This window comes from Telmatherina bonti, assembly GCF_933228915.1.
Source record: "Telmatherina bonti genome assembly, chromosome: 13".
Classification (NCBI taxonomy): domain Eukaryota; kingdom Metazoa; phylum Chordata; class Actinopteri; order Atheriniformes; family Telmatherinidae; genus Telmatherina; species Telmatherina bonti.
The window spans coordinates 7,927,565-7,947,892 of record NC_136611.1 but is presented as its reverse complement, the minus strand read 5'-3'; the positions used below and the strand labels follow the sequence as shown (position 1 = coordinate 7,947,892).

General features: G+C 39.2%; 1 protein-coding gene across 1 annotated transcript in view; it reads left to right on the top strand.

Moving 5' to 3' along the window:
• hs3st1l2 (heparan sulfate (glucosamine) 3-O-sulfotransferase 1-like 2) overlaps positions 1 to 20,328 on the top strand; it is a 45,820-nt gene that overhangs the window by 15,930 nt on the left and 9,562 nt on the right. The gene's annotated exons all lie outside the window — the stretch shown is intronic.

Here is a 20,328-nt window from a genome sequence, read left to right as displayed (position 1 = left end):
GTTACTGAAGCAGAAACTCCCTTAGCTATTGCTTTATGCAGGACAACTTGTGTCAACACCATACAAGAGCAAAACATGGAGCTGCATCCAATCCCAGCTGTGTAGGCTAGACCATATGTCTATCAGATATAGTTACCTTTCTTCTCACACATCTGACTGGGAGCCACTTATCCCATTTCTCAACATACATGCATTTATGTTTTGGCTGAGTTTACCCACAATGCCCTCAGTTATCAGCAAAGCGTCAGGGTTTGTTGTAGTTTACTTCCTCTCATCCACCCTGCACACAGTTTTTTTTAAACTGCGTCCGTCTGGCAGGCGCCTCAGAACCCTGCCGACCAGGACGAACAACCACGGGAACAGCTCCTTTCCCACTGCAGCAACTTCACTGAACAAACAGCGAACTAGTTGCACAATTCGTATTTGCACTTCATCACTTTCACATTTTGTTAGGGTGCTCCTCTAATTCATCAGCTATGTATTGATTATTTGAATTTGTGTTAGTAAGTAGCTCTGTATATAGCAGACAACACTAGGAGACTGTTTTATTTATTACTTTCTACTTATTTTATTCAAATATTTATAATATTTATTTATCTTAATGCTTTCTACTAAACTGACATCATGCCATGAAAAAGTTGGTTGTATGTGTTACTTGGTGAATAAAGCGGATTGTGGTTCATTATGAGTGACTGCACCCTTCGGTTTCATCGCATATGGCAAGCATGATGCTCACCTTGGCACGGCACTGATCCCTTCATTTCATGACTGTGGTGGAAAATACTCTGGTCTTGAGAAGTTGTAATACATCTAAGAGTCAACTGTCTTCTTACAATGAACATTTTATTATAAACTAATACAAGCACACGCTGGAGCTTGGAGAGAGAACTCTCTCTGCAGATGCTGAAGTAACACCCAATTATAAACCATGCTTAACTCCTCCTAGTTGCTGAGCACACCATATGAAACAATCATTATCTCTTATTTAAGACTAAACTGAACTCACTAAGCATCAATCACTCACTATATTACTTTATTACCTTTAACCTCTAACCTTTAGACAACTGGTCAACCAAGCAGTTGACAAAAACCGATGCCCTGCAGGAAACTCTTCCTGTCTCAGACTTTGTCTGCACATTCCAGACAAGGATCATATGACTTAAAGAAAGCTTTGTGCATTGACACAAAACACAGCAGGATCACAGCAAATCAATGCATATATGTCTAATACTTAATACAAACCAAACTCATAACAATTTTCCCCAACATTCTCCCTCCTCTTGGTCCTACAGGACCAACAATAAGAAGAGAAATTGTTATCAGAACGCAAAAATACATACAGAAGACAACATTCTCAAAACATCAGGAGCCTCATGCCTATCAGGTTTTAAAAGAATCTTTCAGAAATTACAATAGTGAGGAGCCATTTGCTTCAGCTTCAAAATCTGAGTCTAACAATAAATGTAAGAAAAGTGGAAACAAATCATTCCTCTTAGGGGGTAACAGAGGTGCAGTGAAGACACCGTCGGCGTTCTGGTGGGACTTGGCATATCACAGCCTGTCTGCTGGTAGATGTTTCAGGAAGTTTAAGTGGTTGAGGATCTTGTTTCCCTGGGTTATTATTAGCTCCATTTGGTGTACTGAGCTCCTCAATCTCTTTGTAAAACTCACTCAAAGAGTCCTTGAAATCAGGCTTTGCTGTTGGCACCTCTGGAGGAAAAGCGGGTCCAATGAAAGCTGTGCTGGTAAATCCCACCTCTTTTAGCACTCGGTCCCTCACACATGGGTCTGGACTGCTACGGTCATTGCTCAAACACTTGGGACTCTTGTTAGTACTGCCATCTCCGTACTTTTCACCAACGCAAGACTTTCCTGTTACCTCGGCGCTCACGAGTGATGATTCAGGATGAGACATCGTTTGTAGCATTCAGTGTGGGAAAGTAAGAGAGAAAAATAGTATAAACTAAATAATCGGCGCAAATTTTCAACATCTTTTTCTGTTGATTTGCTGAAGAAAAAAGAATGAAGATTGTACAGAATGAAACGGTATCACTACTTGTCTTAGTTCTTGTGGTTTACTCTGATTTGTCTCTCCCAGACTCCAACAGACCCATTCAGGAGCAACACACACAAAACTGAGATCATAATAAGACTGGCTTTCTATTCCAAATATATTGTGAACATAAGCATAAGCATAAAGCAACAAGATGTAAAACCATCTTTAACAGCTGGACTTCAGGTACTGAACAGCCAGAGACCTTCAGGTCATAATAAAGCTGTTTGTTTTCTATCTACATTTGAACTTAAGCAGCATTTAGAAACAAACTTCTAATACTGATGGTAAAGCTGTTTACATCTACAACAACACGACGCACACATGTACGTGCACACACTCACAGCAGCACTTCTTCCTTAATGATTTTAATGCAAACGTGTGTAACAGAAAAGGCCAAGGCTAACGGTTTAGCATAGTTAGCTTAACTTTGGAAGTATCAATACTGTTACAAATAATCTGCCTCATATTCATGTTAATTTTGAGGACATACAGGGCTTAAATGACTTGTTTGTTTACTTATTAAGCGTGTTAACTAAGAGACTGGTCTATTTACTGGCAGCCATCGCAAGAGTTGGTTCTACTCTTTAAACAAAAATCATCTGATGTGTATTTTAACCACTGAGCATATCTGCTTTAATTCAAAATAATGAATTCAGATTAGGGATGAAACACCAAGCTGTCAGCAAATAAAACACGGAGATTGTTGTACCTGTGTTGCATTCGCTGAAGTCAGGAAATTACAAAGCTACCTTCTTATTTAATGTCATATAGCGGCTTATTTTTGTTCTCGTGTTTTTGTTTTCTCTTGACATCTATTCTGTCTCAAACATTAAAAACTTAGTATTCATCACTTTTTTTTTTTTTTTTTTTTTTTTTAATAAGGCACAGCGTGCCAGAAGTTGACTTGTCTGTATAAACTGTTCAGCTTCCCTGCAGCAAAGCAGAGATGTCTGTGTCATTGTTCAGTTGCAGAAGTCTGCAGGAGTGCAAAATTTTATACATGCTCATAAATGTGGTATAAAGCTAAGCAGAAACAGTGAGTAAATGTTTGGTTGTAGGGCCTCATTCCTTGGCCTGGTCTTGTGGATAATCATTCAGCTCGTATCACTCGATCTGCTCAGGAGTCAGACGCGCCACAGCCACCATGCTCTCCTCCAATCAGCATACAATCAGAAATTCATGCCAGGAAGTGCCTGACACATGTTCATCAAAGCTTCCTGGTAGATAAATCAGATTCATATGTGTAATTAATTAAGAGTAACATGTAAAGGATCAGAAAGTAGGCAAAGTTCAAGGAAGGAGATCCAGGTTTTCCACAGAGAACTGAGTGAACCCAACAGTCTTTCTGACAGAATCAGGGTGCAGCTTATTCCAGAAAACATCATCTGATTCTGTAGTTGGGGTGGGATTTGTGCTGCCTGCCGGCCACATCCGTTAGTCTTTTACTTCCAGAAAATCCCACAACTGAAACACAGTCTGAGGACAAGGAGGATCCATCACCTCCAGAGGTCAAAGGTGAAAATCCAGCTCAAATGTCCACCATAGAAGCCATATCCACACTGTTCACAGTCACAACCAACAGGGCTCTGCCAGACCCTCTGGTTCTGGGATCTCCGGGCCCCATCAGCAGCGGCCAGGTCCATGCAGCCACATCTGCATATCAGGTTCTGCTCCAGGACTTAGATCGGTCACAGAAGGGAGGTGGAATGATGCTGTAGGTTGTAGGGACCGTTTCTGCTCCAGTCTCCTGACTGACCACGCGTGTGACCCAGAACTCTGCAGTGACCCGGATCAAGAACTCACTCTCCCCCAGCCCCTCCTCTGAATCCCCTCAGGCAGGATAGACAATTTTAGGTCCCTGTGGACCAAGCTGCATGCTGACAAGGGTTTAGAAGGGAAAGCTGCAATGTGTCCAACACCATACAGCAGACGAGCTTTTGAGACTGAACCATTTGGTCATGTGGTGTATTTTCTTCTCCAGTAAGGGGAAAATAAAGATCATAGCCTCATAATTATAATAGTTTTCTTCTGAATCCTGTGGCAAACACATTATGTGGACCATGTTCTGTGCTGTGAACATCATGTAACTTGAATATTACATTGTAATTGTGTGTGTGAGACTATATTATCAGTGGATTTATGACTCAGTTCTCTCCTGGGAAAGCTGAACATGATCTTGCTAAGAAGATACACTTGTTCTGAGAACTTCTCTTCTCGCCGTTAGCTCACATTTAGCTAAAGTGAACTTATTGCAAGGGAAATTTACTCTAGCAAAGTTACGTTGGTTCACCATTCCTATTTTAAGGTCAAGAATTTTCTTTTTTTCCTAACATTATGCTTATTTTCAACATCCTTCAGCTGCATTATTTATTTCCAGTTTATCTAGATTTATTTAGACATGCTAGGCATAAATTAATAATAGCAGTAGTAAAGGAATAAAAATCACCTTATGAATGTCTGAAAGGGAACAGACAGAAACCTAAGCTTATTGCCTACACAATGTATAGTAATTTAACAGAATAAGTTCCTAATACTATAAATCACATCTCTCACATTTCTGATTTTTCATTCTTAATATGTTGTTGCTCTTTAAAATGTTCTCAGGTGATAATAGAGAATGCTTTTCCTTAGGAAAAGGTTCCACATTCATACAGGGAGTGGCTTTTATGCTCTTATAAAAGCTTTAGGAAGAAAAGCACAAGCAGCTATTTTACACAGGATTTATATGTTTGTTTCTGCCTAACATGCTATGACATCATCTCCTTCAGTGAGCAGAAGGCCTTTAATGAACACACTCTTTTCCTCACTTCCTTCTCTCATACATTTTTTTTTCTTTTTTTTTTTTTTCTTACTGCAGTAAATTAGATTTTACACAAACAATTCACTTCAACAGTTGGATGAATGCATGTGAATGGGTCGTGCCCCCACGTTTGTCTACCCCCACACAAGCTTCTAGGCTCTCCTGCGAGAGTCCGGTGTGGCTTCACAAGACGTGGTTTTAATTCTCCACACAATCAGTCCAATCAAGTTTAACACAGGAAATTTTACACAACCACCCCAGTTTCTCCTCACATGAAGACAGAGATTTCAACTTCTTAATGGTGCTGTACATCAACCTCCTACTGCAAAGGAACTAGTTCTGTTTGCAGCGGATGTACACAGAGGGTCAATCCCACACCTTTGTAGAATTATCAGGCAAAATTCTCAATGTCTCCAGAAACCAGCCCACACAGTTTCTTCTCTGTTCCTCCTCACTCAAGATGGCTTTCCTCTCAGTTTTCTAACTCAAGGTTGGCCTGGTCTTGCTTCTCGAGCTCACAGGACTTACTGACTAATTTACTGGTCTCGGTCTTGTAACTCACAAGATTTACTGGTCTGGTCTTGCTACGTCTAGCTCACAGCACTTACGACTTGGTCTTGTTACTCACGATTTTTAACTTAAACTTTAACCTAAACTTAACTTAAACTCACAGGATTTTATTTATGACGTCAACCTGATCTCGTCTTAAGTTATTCTCTTATCCCTTGAGTTATTCTTTCGATGAGGAGGTGAGGAGGAGAATCCCTGTCACAATGAGAATAATGAAGACAAGTGACCACAAAACAGAAAAATATTGTGATTATTAATTAAGATATTGATTATTAATTTGTGATAAATTTCTAGTAATGTTTGACTCCAGTTTGAGTCTGAAAATTAATGTAAATTTAGAATAACACTTCTCACCATTGTCTTTTCACACTGGTTCAGAAGGAGTCCTGGCGTAGTCGACCACGGGTGGGAGAAAGACGTCCTGTCCTCTGAAATTCTCTAATTGAGGTTCTTAGGATGAATCTGTGGATTCAGGTGGCCAACCCGTCTATCCCCAACCTGGGCGGACTGACGCAGGATCCCGAGACGAGCCCCCAAAAACTGTGGTGGAAAATACTCTGGTCTTGAGAAGTTGTAATACATCTAAGAGTCAACTGTCTTCTTACAATGAACATTTTATTATAAACTAATACAAGCACACGCTGGAGCTTGGAGAGAGAACTCTCTCTGCAGATGCTGAAGTAACACCCAATTATAAACCATGCTTAACTCCTCCTAGTTGCTGGGCACACCATATGAAACAATCATTATCTCTTATTTAAGACTAAACTGAACTCACTAAGCATCAATCACTCACTATATTACTTTATTACCTTTAACCTCTAACCTTTAGACAACTGGTCAACCAAGCAGTTGACAAAAACCGATGCCCTGTATGAAACTCTTCCTGTCTCAGACTTTGTCTGCACATTCCAGACAAGGATCATATGACTTAAAGAAAGCTTTGTGCATTGACACAAAACACAGCAGGATCACAGCAAATCAATGCATATATGTCTAATACTTAATACAAACCAAACTCATAACAATTTTCCCCAACAATGACAATCTTTCATTCCAAAGTGAAAGCACCTTTAATCAGACTCATTCAACACACCCGATCTTTCATGCTGTTCCTAGATATTTTGGAGGATGTAGTCCGACTCTTTCTTTCCAGCATTACATGGAAACAATCATGGTTTCCAGAATCTGGTCTACAGAGACCTTAAGAAATCTGACAACACTGACAAGAAAAACACGTGTCACGGAGCTGCAGAGTGATCCGTCCACACAAACAACTGCGAGCCGCACCAACAAGTCCTGCATCTGAGATGGCTGTCTGGGCCATTAGATCGTCCCCTTAGACATAGGAGGAAGGAGATAAAACTCTGAAGTGTCTCCAGTATCAGAGCAAACATCACTTCAGTGTTTCATTAAGCAAACCACAAAGTACTGATAAACAGGAAGGATAAGGTGGATGGTGAAGAGAGTCAGTCTTCAGAGATATAACGAATGATAAAAATCAGCATAAAACAGCATTTTTACTGCAGTTATGATCAGTTAAAAACACAGCAACAATTTTCCACCTCGACTGCATTAATGCAGTTACGTTGTTCCGGTTTGGGGGGGCGTTAATTATTTAGCTTAGAAAATGACAAATATTAATGCAGTAACACTTTACAATAATGGTGCAAATTATATACTTCAGTAATGCGTAACTCATGATGAACTAACGCATTAATTTATGAAGACTTGATGATGAATTACTGTTGCTCATCATGATGATCTCAATGTTTATTCATGTGATGACCTGACCCCTAATTACTCATCAATTAATGACCATTAGTTCACTGTTAATTCATCAATATGTCAGCAGATCTTTCAGTTTAGTTACAAATTTATCATTTAATTCCCTGCTCCTTATTTTCATCTTTATTCAAAGCAAGACACATTCAAAGAAGTTCAGTTGGGTAACATGGATATGTTAAAGCACTTGGGGTTTTAATATCACTGTATTAATGCAGTATATTTAATAAAGATATGACACTGGTATATTAAGGAAATGCTTTATATCAAATATATTGCTGCTTTAGTAACAATAAAAACAAATAAATCATAAAAACCTACAATAAACCTTTATTAATAGTGACTCAAAATGCTTTTGCACCCATGTTCATCCAAATGAACTTTTTTTGAGTGTCTTGCATGAATAAAAGTGAAAAGAAAATCAGTAGCAGGGAATTAAATACGTTTCTATTTACACTGGCAAAATATGTCATCATATTGATGAATTAACAGTGAACTGAGGTTCATTAATTGATTAGCAATTAAGGATCAAATAAACACATGAATCAATGTTGAGATCATCATTAGTTCATGATGAGCAACGGGAATTCATGATAAAGTCTTCATTAACAAAAACATTAGTTCATCATTACTTAACTATATGGTTTGCACCATTACTGTGAAGTGTTACCATTTATTCTTAGTGGAATGATGTGTTGAAAGGAAGTGTGAATAAAGTCTATAAAGGCTTTTGTCTGGTATATTTATGTTTGGTGGTTGAGTGGTTGCTGAGGCAAAAAAGGCAGTGATAAAAAAAAAGGCATTCCTGAGCAGAATATGTTAAGTAACTCCGATTTTAATTTCAATATTTAACGTTGTGCTTCGAACGGCTTGCAGTGACATACATGAGTTGATTGGGGGAAAAAGATGGAGGTCTTTCTCCAGTCTGTGCAGGAACATTTAGTTCTTTCATTTGATATGTTTGGAAAATATAAGTATTTAGTTTTTCTTTGTTGTTTTAATTATTTAATCAAGACAGCATCAGAGAATTAATCACAGTTTTTCCCAGTCGTAACATCCGTGTGAATGAGCCATTAAATGGGCTATTTACTGTTTTTCCTCAGATTTGCTGCACCAAAGGGAGTGATTCAGCTGGAATGTGGGTTTTACGTGTGTTTTGTTGTGCTTTGAATGACCATCATTTGTTGTTTTTCATTTTACTCTCGCGCATGGCGGCAGTTCAGCCTGTAATGCGTCGCTCTACCCACGCCGCCACAATTTTGGGGTATTTTCTCACCTTGTTTCTTTCTGTTTGGTCCATTTCTCTGATCTGCTGAGTCCATTTAAATGCAAATACTGTTCCACCCTTTTTGTGATACAACTAGAATTTAAACCACCAGTTCAGGTTTTATTGTATTTTTATTCTTATTAATATAGCATCAAATCACAGCAATGTCATCTCAAGACGCTTTACAGACAGAAAAGAAAACATAATGAAAGCCAGTTCATAATAGCCTATGTAAGGAAACCAACAGGTTGTGTTGGAGGATCCAAATCCAAATTCATCTTTTGAGCATAGCAGTTTTTTGTGTTTTATTTTTTAGGTTAATTATCACTCAATCAGGTTGTTTTACGTGATCATCACCTCCACTGATGTCATTTCGCTGGTTGTTTTAGCTGCACAACCAGTTAGACTTCTATTGAATCAATCCCAATCAGGGGAAGGCAGTAAGAAATGACTGGAAAATTAAAACAAAAGGAAAAACCAGCACGCTGTGTTTCTGTCTCCCTTTTAGAGTTGAGTAGTTAAGACACCAATCAGACTAATCGTCCACTTTGGACCACAAACCACCAGCCGGTTTGGTTTATTACCATCGCTGCAGGGCGCCGTTTGGCTGTAACACCACACCAACTGTGGCATCATCTGTAGCCCCACCCCACCCCCTTTAACACTCTCTTTTCCCATCCTTCCACACTTCATTCCTAACAAACCGCCGTCTCTTGGGTCCACTGCCCAGGTGAGAATGATCTAAACAATTGTTGCCATGGTAAACTGCCAGCAGGAGTCCAAACACACCTAATGATGCAGGTACATCACTTTCTCCTCCAATTCCCTCCCTCCTCATTTTGTGTTCACTTTCCACTCCTCATTTTCCAGTCATTAAATTTTCCTTTTCCCCTAAAAACATCTCTCTTTCCCCCAACTTTACTCTTCGTTTTGTTGTCCTTCTGTCTAGTATTGTTTGTAGTCCCCCTCAAATACAAAACACAGTTCAGGACCCCGTTAATATTTAGGCTCACTGGCCCGTGATGATATTGACCAGACGCAAGTTGCTCACCCCCATCTGTCCCTCATTCCAGACGTCCATATGTACTACACAACCATGACACTCTAATGACACTGAATTCACCCGAAAAACAAGTTGACATGTCTGTTGTCCCTGAGCTGCTGACCTTGGTTGTGTGCAAAGAGGGACCCACCCATATCCACCAATCACATGTCCCCCCCACCAACAACAGACACCCCTGGAGTGTCCTGCTTTTCCTCAGTAACAGTTGGGTTAAATCCACTCTGACAGGTCAGGCTCCTCTCACTGTCGGACCAAGCTGTCAGGGCCACTTTCACTGTGTGATAACCTGCATGTGTCGTATGTCCAGAAACATGCACGTGTGTGTGCAAACATGAATGTTAGCAGCGGGGTGGTGATGGCGGTGTGAACTATGTCACCAACTCAGCCTAAATTTACCTCAGAAACAATGCAGAGATACTTTGAGCCTTTGTGTTTGCTTTATTTGCTCTTGGTTTGTTCCAGTGATGATTGAATTTTCATTTTTAATAGAAACATCAGTTTTTCAGTTGTTGAAATCTCAGATTGAGTTATATTCCTCTCAAACAGCTGTGGATATTTAATTTTGCATCCTGTAGCTCATTAGAAAAAACGTTAGCATTAGCTTGATCAGCTTTTCCTAAATTTCAGATGGTTCAGAACATGAAATAATTTTTTTTCATTTTAAAAACCAAACCAAAAAATCATCAATAAGCTTCAGAAAGTGAAGAAATATGACAGAAAAAAGTCAACAGTGGAGCTGGGTGTGGTATCACATATCCATCTTTTCAGCTAAAACCACTAAAATTGAAGAAGTGACCGAGTACCCCTTGCAGTCTGATTTATAGAAAAATGAGAGCCGCTAAGCATTCTGGGACAAGCGCACCGTGTCGACGTCTGTAGCTATTTAAACAATAGTTTATTCTATTCATTCATAGTAGCTTCGGACAGGCAGCGTTGCGACAGAAAACAGCCTGAAGTGCCAGAAAGGAAAAGAGGATTTACATCGACATGCTAACCAACCAGACCAGAGAACATTATCTCCCGAAAACTGGCGTAGTAAATAATGTGGATTCTTATTCAATTAAAACAAAGATGGGGAGCAACAACACCAGGTACTACATCAGGTTGCCATAGCGACATCTTTGCCTACCTGGTCTGTGGTGTGAGTGTCTACACAGCAAATCAGTTTAGAAACTATAAATTCCTGGAAGCTCATGTACAAGTTACAAATGAATGGGCTCAGAAGCCACATATCTTTAAAAGGGACACGTAAATAAAGCTAAACTTGTAGCTTTCTTTGCCTGTAGCAGACGTCGTAATCTTAACCGTTAAGGATGACAACTTTTACCACTACTTGCAACAACAGCATCATATATGCAAAGATTCAGCGTAGAGAATCCTTTCTATTTATTGTTTAAACAGTAATAAATACAAAGTGAAGGAGACGAATAAAACATCCAAATATCTCAACATTCAAAGTGTCATTTTTACAAAAAACCCTCCTTTATTTGTTCCATTGTTGATCTGTAGATAAGTTACATAAAGGTATATTTTAGATAATGCACAGGTATATAAAGCTAAACTTGAAAATCTTAAATTTGAGTTACATTAGCTACTATTCTGGTAATATACAGGTTTACACATTTGTTTGTTTTGATCATGTAAATATATTTCTGTGGATGTAGGCTAGGGTCATTTTCCTATCCTGGCAGATGTTGCTTTGTCAGTAAAACCCAGCTGAAGCCACAGGTTGTCATGGTGGTGAAAGATTACGCCATGTCTCTTCTCCCTTTTTCTATCATACGAGGTTCTGAAGCACCCAGTAATACAGCAACACAAAACCACTGTTTCTAATGGTCATGCATTCTGGGTGTACATATTTCAGTACTTGTTACAACATGCCTCAACATGAGTGACCTCTTGTGAACCGATCTCAGTTACGTGCTCTGCATGCAAGTAAACATGCATCCGACATCACACAGTCAGCTGAGCAGCAAGCACATCAGGAGGTCTACTGATGTTTCTGTAAAAGTCACAAATCCATCGAGTTACTGAACTGTCGTTACTGAAACATTAACATGCTTCAGATCCGCATGAGTCGCATTTATTCGCAGAATTATCTACAAATCGTTCAATAAACTGAGTTATGAGTGAAATGAAAGGATGTAAATTAAATGATAAAGGATCCTAACAAGCTCATTGTTGGTTTACCTCTTACTCACATACTCAATTCATCAGCAAGCCGTCATCCGTTCACCTTCAGAGACTTCTTCCAAACACAAGTGTTATGTGCAAGTAGTTGCACGAGCAACATGCTGTCGTAAAGCTAATATTATATGGATTTGATTCATCCAAAGTGTTTATCAACATGACTGCAAAAATGGAAGTCATCATCAATCAAAAGACAACTTTTCCCGAAAGAGATCTCATCCATACATTTTTCTGATCAATATTCTCACAAAAAACACTTCTTTTAAAAAAATAAAAAAAATCAGTCCAGTTAAGCTAAAATCTTCTTTACAAGGTTCTGTTGCATTTCCCATTTTCAGGCCTTCATCTTCATCATCAGTATATTCTCAGTGAAAGTTAGAGCGTAAGCATTTCTGACACTGTGTTGCTGCTGTAACACAAAAAATATGAAAGTGGTCCCAGATTGCATTCTGGGTATGTTCAGTCTGCTAAACAAATCTAGTTAAATGTGCCCTGAGGACCACCTGATTCACACCTGTATATAGCATTCTGTGTTACTTCCTCATGTGAGCAGAGGTTTAGTGATCTAGTTTTTGAAGTTTGTTGCAGACAGGAGCGGCTTGAACCAAACTGACTTAGACATACTTGCCCCCTTATTTTCAACCAATTAGGTGCATTTCAGTCCCCAACAGATGATGTATATAATTCTGTGAATCAAAAGGAAAAATCATTGTTTTCTTTCATTGCTGACTGGAGGAGGAGGAGGAAGAGGAAGACACCGCCTGAAGGAGACAGACAGCATGTCTCATCATGCACCTGACTCAGGGGATTACCAAGTATCATTTTCTCTGTCTCAGCTCTCTAGGTCTAAATGGCATGAACCAGGCCATGTGCCAGGTGGTCCACAACTCATGCACATTTACAAAGAAGACATACGTGTGGAGTACATGCCAGTGGCAATACTCAGAAATGTAGACCAAAACATCCTTAAAAAGTCAAATTCACTCACAACCACACCAAGTTCTTTTTTTTTTTTTTTTTTTTGTCTTTTTAAAATCTTTTACATACTCAGCCATATGCATACAAAATGCCATGAATATGTTGTTTTCCTCTGATAGAACTGTATTTCTTAATCACACACCCCTGTGCACGCTGATAAAATAGAGTGCCGACGTCTTCTGCACACACACATACACACTCAGGCTCCCCGCGTACATAACTAAGCACACCAAAGAGGAAAAAGAGCTGGCACATTTTGGTGTTTGATATGGTTGACCCAGATCTTGGAGTGTGCATGGCAGAAGATGAGAGGAGGAGGAGGAGGAGGAAGGGTATAAAGGGGGAGGGGTGGAGATTGAGGGGGGTATCAGGGTGTTATGCATGTGTGAGTGAATAAGATGATGAGGGAGTGAAAGGGTGGTGGGTGTCGGCTTCTGGGTTGCTCGTGGAGGTCTTTTTTTTTTTCTTCAAACAGTCTAATTTAAAAAACAGCAGGAGATTGATGAGTAATATAAGATGTACAGTGAATGTCAGAGTGGGTTTGATAAAAAATGGACAGCAGAATAAATTTAGAATAAAATCTAAAACCTGCAGATGAAAAAAGAAAAAATGTTTCTGTCATTGGGAGGATGAGGATCCGTTTCATTCATCTTTCCTGCGTTTTGCTGGATACTACTTACAAATCCTAAACTAAGAAGATAAAAAATTTAAGGCTAAACTCTATAATACATAAAAAATTTGAGTTTCAGTGTGTAACTTTTAGGGGCATCCATTGGCAGAAATGCATTAAAGTTTAATAAAAATGTTTTATCAAAGCAAAAATCACATGAAGGAGTCTATTTGAGTTCATGTCTGCCATGTTGCACTGGGATGTATCAAGGTTAGAAGAGAAACATGCTGATATTTTTAAGCTTTTGCAGACAACAGCTTTGAATTGAATTTTGATGGCAAGGGATTCAATTAGTTGTAGTCTCCAGCTTCACCACTAGATGTCACCAGATGATTCACTCCCAAAAAACAGACGTCACAAATTTGTGTCATTTCTCGTTGGATATCTTATGATATTGTACTCGTTCAAAGCCACCTATAAACATGTCCAACGTATATGCAGTCATAACACCAACTACATGTTTGTTTTCAAAGCAAACATTAAAAGATAAAGTGAAATTACATTTGTTCTTTTAATCCCACTAAAAAAAAGGAGGCTAGTTTAACATGGTGGACTTAATTTACCAGGATGTGAACATTAATTCTTCATGTCACATGGTCTACACCGCGGGTGTCAGGTGTACGTCACGCAGCCAAAACCCGCCCACCAGACGGTCAAATCTGTGATGAATTTGTCTAACTTAAAAATGGCATTGAAGGTTTTAAAAGTAACTAATTTTCACTTTACCACTTTGAAAATACATTTTTGTATGTTTAAATATAAAACATTAATGAGGCAGAGGAATAACTTGTTACTTATATTATCTATATTTCATTTGGTCTTAATACTTCAGTTTGCATTAGTCATTTTGAATGATCAGAGTTTCTACATCAAAACAGGGAAATGTACGTACATTTAAAATAACTTTTTAAAAAGTTACTTTTTGTTGACCGCAAGTTATGTAATTTATGCATCTGAAGTTAGCTCTGACTGGGTTTCAGCAGAGGCCCAACTTGGTGAAGTGCACAGGATCCATGTAAACCCCAAAATCCAGCCAGTATTTCCATGTAGGGTCCATATGGGCTAAATCTGGACAATGTAGGTACAGAATGGGCATTTTTGGAGAGTTTTGCAGGTCCCAGTTACACAGAGCCCATATGTGAAGCTCATGTGGGGTGTATGAGTCCCACAAAGAATGTCGGTGGGCCATATCAGCATGGGGAGCCCATGCATGATGGCAAAATGGGCCCTAAGTAGGGTTAACAGCTAAAAACATAGTCAGCCAACATGAAACCCACATGGACCAACACAGTGAGGCCACTGTAGAAACTGTAGACACTGTGGTAACTGTACAGTTTCCATGTGGGATCCTTATCTGCAGCCTAAATTTAGCCCTGAAGGGCCTGACATGGATATACTCGTCGGACTAACCTAATAAAGAGATCTGCTTTTCAAAAGTCATCGGTCACAGGCTTAGAAAGCATGGAAATGATCCCTGCTGTTTTATTTAAGAAGAAAAGTGATTCTGTTGTCTTAACTTGGAAGTATTTACATGCTTCACATTACAAGTATCTTAGTTGCACACGAGATTTTACAGCAGAGGCAAACTCCTGACTGAGCAAGTCTTCGCTTTTAAATGTCTCTCAGGAAAAGATTAAATCTTCTTCTCATGCAGGAAACTTAAGCATATCTTTCCCCAGGCTCAGTACCTGGAGCAGGAAGACATACTGAGCGCCTTGAAGGGAGGGAAACTCTGAGTTTAGTCGATTTTGAAATCCTCTCATCCACACTTACAGTTTCTTTCATCTTATCAGTGAACTCTGAATGACCTGACAGTGGACAGGCAACCTTGTAGAAGCCAAAAGATTTCTGCAAGATGCAGCCACGGGGAGGAAAACGGGGAAAGGTGGACTTGAAGAATCCCTCATGTCGTCTTTACTTTCACACTTTGGCAAACATTGCAAACCACCATGCAGACTCCTACTGTCCTTTATCTCCCATCTTTTCTTTGATGACTGAGAAACACAGGAAGAATGTCAGAGATCATCCTGCTCTGGAAACATGGCCGACTCCAGTCTTTCTCAGATGGCTCCATCTATTTTGATTATTGACTCCCCTCTGAGTGTTGGCCATCTCCTCTCCAGGCGAGTAATGGGAACGTGATGGGAAATAGCACCAGCCTTGTTACATTTCCTTTGTTAGTCTGAAAAGCAATCATCTCCGCATATGTGTACTGTAATCAGCGAGTGTGATTGGTAGAGAGGGAGCAGGGCACAAAGAGGTGTTTGGAGACAAGAAGACAAAGAAAGCTTGTCTGTGGTTCAAGTTTGGAGGTGAGGAAATGGAAGTGGCTGCAGAAACAAAGGTGAAGATGTAGAAAAGAACAGAAGGAGTGTAAAGGATGTAAAGGACAGAGGCTGAATGGAAAAGAAAAAGACGGAGTTTTATCTGACTTTCCCAGCCTCGGTGATATGACAGGCTTGGCAATCTGAAGTGCTTCACCATAACATCCCCTACTAGGGACAATCTTCGCACTGCCGTACATACGCATGCTCCTGCAGGGCACACATACACTGTACCTCCACTCAACCCTGCCTCCTTGCCACCCTCCGTCTCTATACAGGATAATCCCTTCCCCATCCCCCCCAAATACCATCTCTTAGTAAAAAAGACATTTCTAAAGGCCTGGATCGAAGGCAGTGCTGGATGCTCACACAAAAGACAGACACTGCAGACATGCGGATCACACAAGATACCCACAAAACACACACACACACATACAACTTATAAGACATGGGTACTGTCCCAAAATGCAGATAGCAGCATCTGCCTTTCACAGATAATTACACTCCACCCTTCCCCCTTTCCCTTCTCTCCCTCCATCTCTATCTTCTGCAGCCCTCCCAGATTTGTGTATTTGTCATTATGGAGAGTTCATGCATCATTAACAGTCTTGGCATTGTTGTTGTTGTTTGTTCTGTCTTTCCATGCTGCCTAATGTGAATCACAAGAAGCGAAAGACAGGGACTCGCTATGACTCGCTTATGTGAGGCTCATTGAGCAGAGCTACGGGGCAACTCGGAGCTCATATGGCGCAAATAAAGAGAGAGGTCCGGCCAGTTGAGCAAAACAGTGAAGTCTTTGTTGCACGAAAAGTCGTCGTTCCAAATTCTGTAGTATTTTTTCTTTTTTTTTTTTCTTTTTTTTTTTATGAAGGTAAAAATACAGCCAATTCATGAATATTTAAAGTATCCCTGAATAAAAGATGCACATCTACAGTAATGCAATATATTTATAAAATTTTTGAGTTAAGATGCAGTGTTTGTGCTTTGGGAATGTTAAGCACATTTTAAATCAAAGAAAATTCAATAAATTTACATCACTTGATCTAAAATATTTCAATTAACAAGGTTAAAGAAATGGGCACACATAGGCTGTTCATGCAGGTGCAATAAAGTCGCAATTAAGTTAAAACACACAAAGGAGTCCAAAGTAGAAGCAGTAAAAGCCCGTTCCTCCACAACTTTACAACCAGAATTCTTTTGTAAGTACATGTGGACTCCGGGCACATGGCCAGTTAATAAAATAAACATTTTACGCCTACATGTATGCAAGGTTTGCCGATTTATTCATAGAAGGACACCGTGATAGTTGAAAATCTTCTGCCATTTATCAAGTCATCATCAAAGTCAGTCTGCGGCAAAAGTGACTCAAATTTTTGTTCTATATACGACTAATTTATGATGTTTTTATGATTGTCTGACTGGCACAAATTCTTTGTTTCCCCAAATCCGACTCAGATCATTTGCATAGTTTGCATAGGTGTTAAAATGGATACATAAATGATCTGTCTTAAAAGGACCTGAGTCAGAAAGGTCACATGCTACGTTTCATTCGACTTTTACGTCACTGAAGTGAGAAAGATGGCACACTTCTGCGCCAGAACATAATAGTTGCCTTTAATTATAATCTGGACATCCATGTAAAATAAATAATTTCAATTTTTGGAAAAATTTATTTAAAGGTGGAGTATGTAAGATTTTCAATATTTTCAAAATAAATTTACTAAAAAAATAACTACAATCATAATTAGATAGTTTTTTTTAAAACATGTAGGTTCCAGTCTGTCCATATTTGATGCGTTATTAAATTACAAGTTAAATTAATGACAAAGACCCTTCTTAAATGTTTGCCTACCAGTAAAATAAAAGTGCTTTTTGTCATTTGTCATTAATTAAACTTGTAATTTAATAACGCATCAAATATGGACAGACTGGAACCTACATGTTCAAAAAACTATCTAATTATGATTGTAGTTATTTTATTAGTTAATTTAGAAAACATTGAAAATCTTACATACTACTCCACCTTTAAAGCCCATTATGCCCATAGGGCTTCACAGTGGGGGGGTGTGAACAGTGGCCTTTCTGTGTAGAGTTTGTATGTTCTCTCTGTGTATGTCTGGGTTCTCTCTGGGTACTCTGGCTTCCTTCCACTGACCAAAGACGTGCATGTTAGGTTAATGGGTTATTCTAAATTGTCCCTAGGAGTGGTTGTTTAGGGTGTACATGCCTCTTGACCAGTGATTGTAGAGAGAGGCTCCAGCATCCTGTGACCCCCAATTGAAACAAGTGATTAAGAAAAATGGATGGGTGGATGTGCTCAGCCTTCCACTTTTCCCTTACGTTGTTATGCGGTTCATCCACCAGAGGGCAGTGTAGAGTTCACATCAGTTTCAGATGATGATGGTGGAGGAGATCATGCTAGTGTTCGTTCTCAGAAAGTCATAAACAAAGGCAGTGTAGTCGATGGTAGTGGTCTTTCCAGCCATTCCACATGTTACAGATTCTTCATTGGTCCATTTGCTGGTCGTAGGCCACCTGTACTGCACAACACTGCAGTCGCCGGTGATAACGCTCCATTTGTCACATTTGGGATATGCATCCATAAGCTCTGATAATTGATCGAGTTATACAATAAATTATGCAGAAAAGAGATTGAAGTTTCTGTCTTTAGCAAAGAGCATAAATAAGCTTAATGTAGTTGCCAAATCTGCTGCACATAGATATAAAATCAGGATTTAATTAGCCAAGAACACAGGTATCAAACTCCAGTCCTTGACTACCAGCCCTTGAGGACTGGAGTTTGACACCCCTGGCCTAGAACATCACCCTGGAAATGTGTTGATCATGAGTTGTGTCTAAACTAACATGATCAGTTCTGTTCCAAATTTCTGATGTGTTCAACATCTAACAAAAGACACTAAGAAATGTGTGACAGAGCAACTTGACTGTGAATCTGCAAACACACACTTAGACTTTACTGCTAGAAATGTTTATATGGAACATGGGAGCATGCAGGTGTTCCTGCCATGGTGTCCAGTTTTAAAGCCTTGATTTTAGACACTAACATTGATTTTTAAATAGATTTGGATAGACTATTTATTTTAATGTCATGTTCATCTTCACATCAGTCACATATCTTAAGATTTCTCATCAGAATTATGATCTTCAGATCCTCCGTCTCCATATCCCCAGGATATTCTCAGGTTCCTCAGCGTTGTGTTTACACATGACTGCAGACTATATCTGCCAGATATCCGTGGCTCTCATAGCTTCTTTCGTTGTTTCGCCTCTACCTCCTTCCTTTTATAACCAGCCTCGTTTTTTTACACCGTCCAACCACTGGCACTTTGTTATGTTCTACACTATTCAGCTGCACTTCGTTTAGGCAGGCAGTAGAGCGTGAATGATACAGCACACTCTAAAGTAAGCAATTAGCTAATGGATGATACGTTGTAGAGTAGTCTCTGTGGGAAATATAGTTCACATGATATATTATATATTATATATATAATCTCAACTTTAGCTAAATGTCATCCTCATCTTACATGTCTGCATTTTCCATGATAACGTGAAACTTTCTAACTTTGGAAATGCTAATCGATGAGCTCCAGTTTTCCCTGCAACCCTAAATTCTACTACGCAGTGTAGAAAATAAACGAATAAGTTCAGAAATTAATGCAGCATATTTGTTCCTATTGAAAATAACTAAGTGAATAAATCATATCATGATGCAGTTTTTAATGTGAAAGTTTTTCAAAATGAAATAACTTGTTCCATATATGCACAGCATCATACAACATGCACATTATAAAAAATAATTTGTTAAAGAATAATATAATCTTATGCAAACCATCTTCATTTAATTAAAAATGTTCTTTTAAGTAATTATTTTGCATTTATATTTATTTTTACAGCTATTGTACTGTTTTGACCGAGCTTATTCTATGATTGTATTCAGGCTAAATATTTGCCTAATTTGTTCCATGAATCAAAGTAATAAATCCTGAGTATTTGACATGTTCATGGAACTAGTTCTTATTTCTGAATCTAAGTCTGTCTCCTCTCCTTTATGTCAAGATTAAAAGTTCATTGAGTCAAAACTATTTCAGGGCAAAAAGGTGCTCCTTGTATTTTATTTATGAGCTGCTAAGAGGCTGCTCCAGGGCATCCCCATTAGCATTGTGCTGAGGTTTGTTAGTTGATCCATATAAACACGCAGGGATTCAAACGATTCAGGAAGAGACCGGCAGAGGACCAAAACGAGCAGGAATGAGTTAAAGAGGACAGGTGGAGGATATGAAGGATGGAGGACGTAGAGGTATACCATAAAGTGAGGTGGAACAAAAAGCAGTGGAATATTCCAGTTTACAGATGAGTCACAAGGGATTCGTGCAACCTCTTAACACAAAGCGCGTCTCGCTGTGGAACACACACATATATCTATACACACACACACACATTCAGACTCCCAAAAGGTTTCTTTGTCTGAGCTTATCACACATCCATGAATTGTACCCACCCCACAGCGTGATTGGCATCAGCTCACACTTTGCCACTTCACATCATAATAACGACTTTGGGTTCCTTCCTGCTGCCACAAGCTGATACACATGAGACAGAGTTCA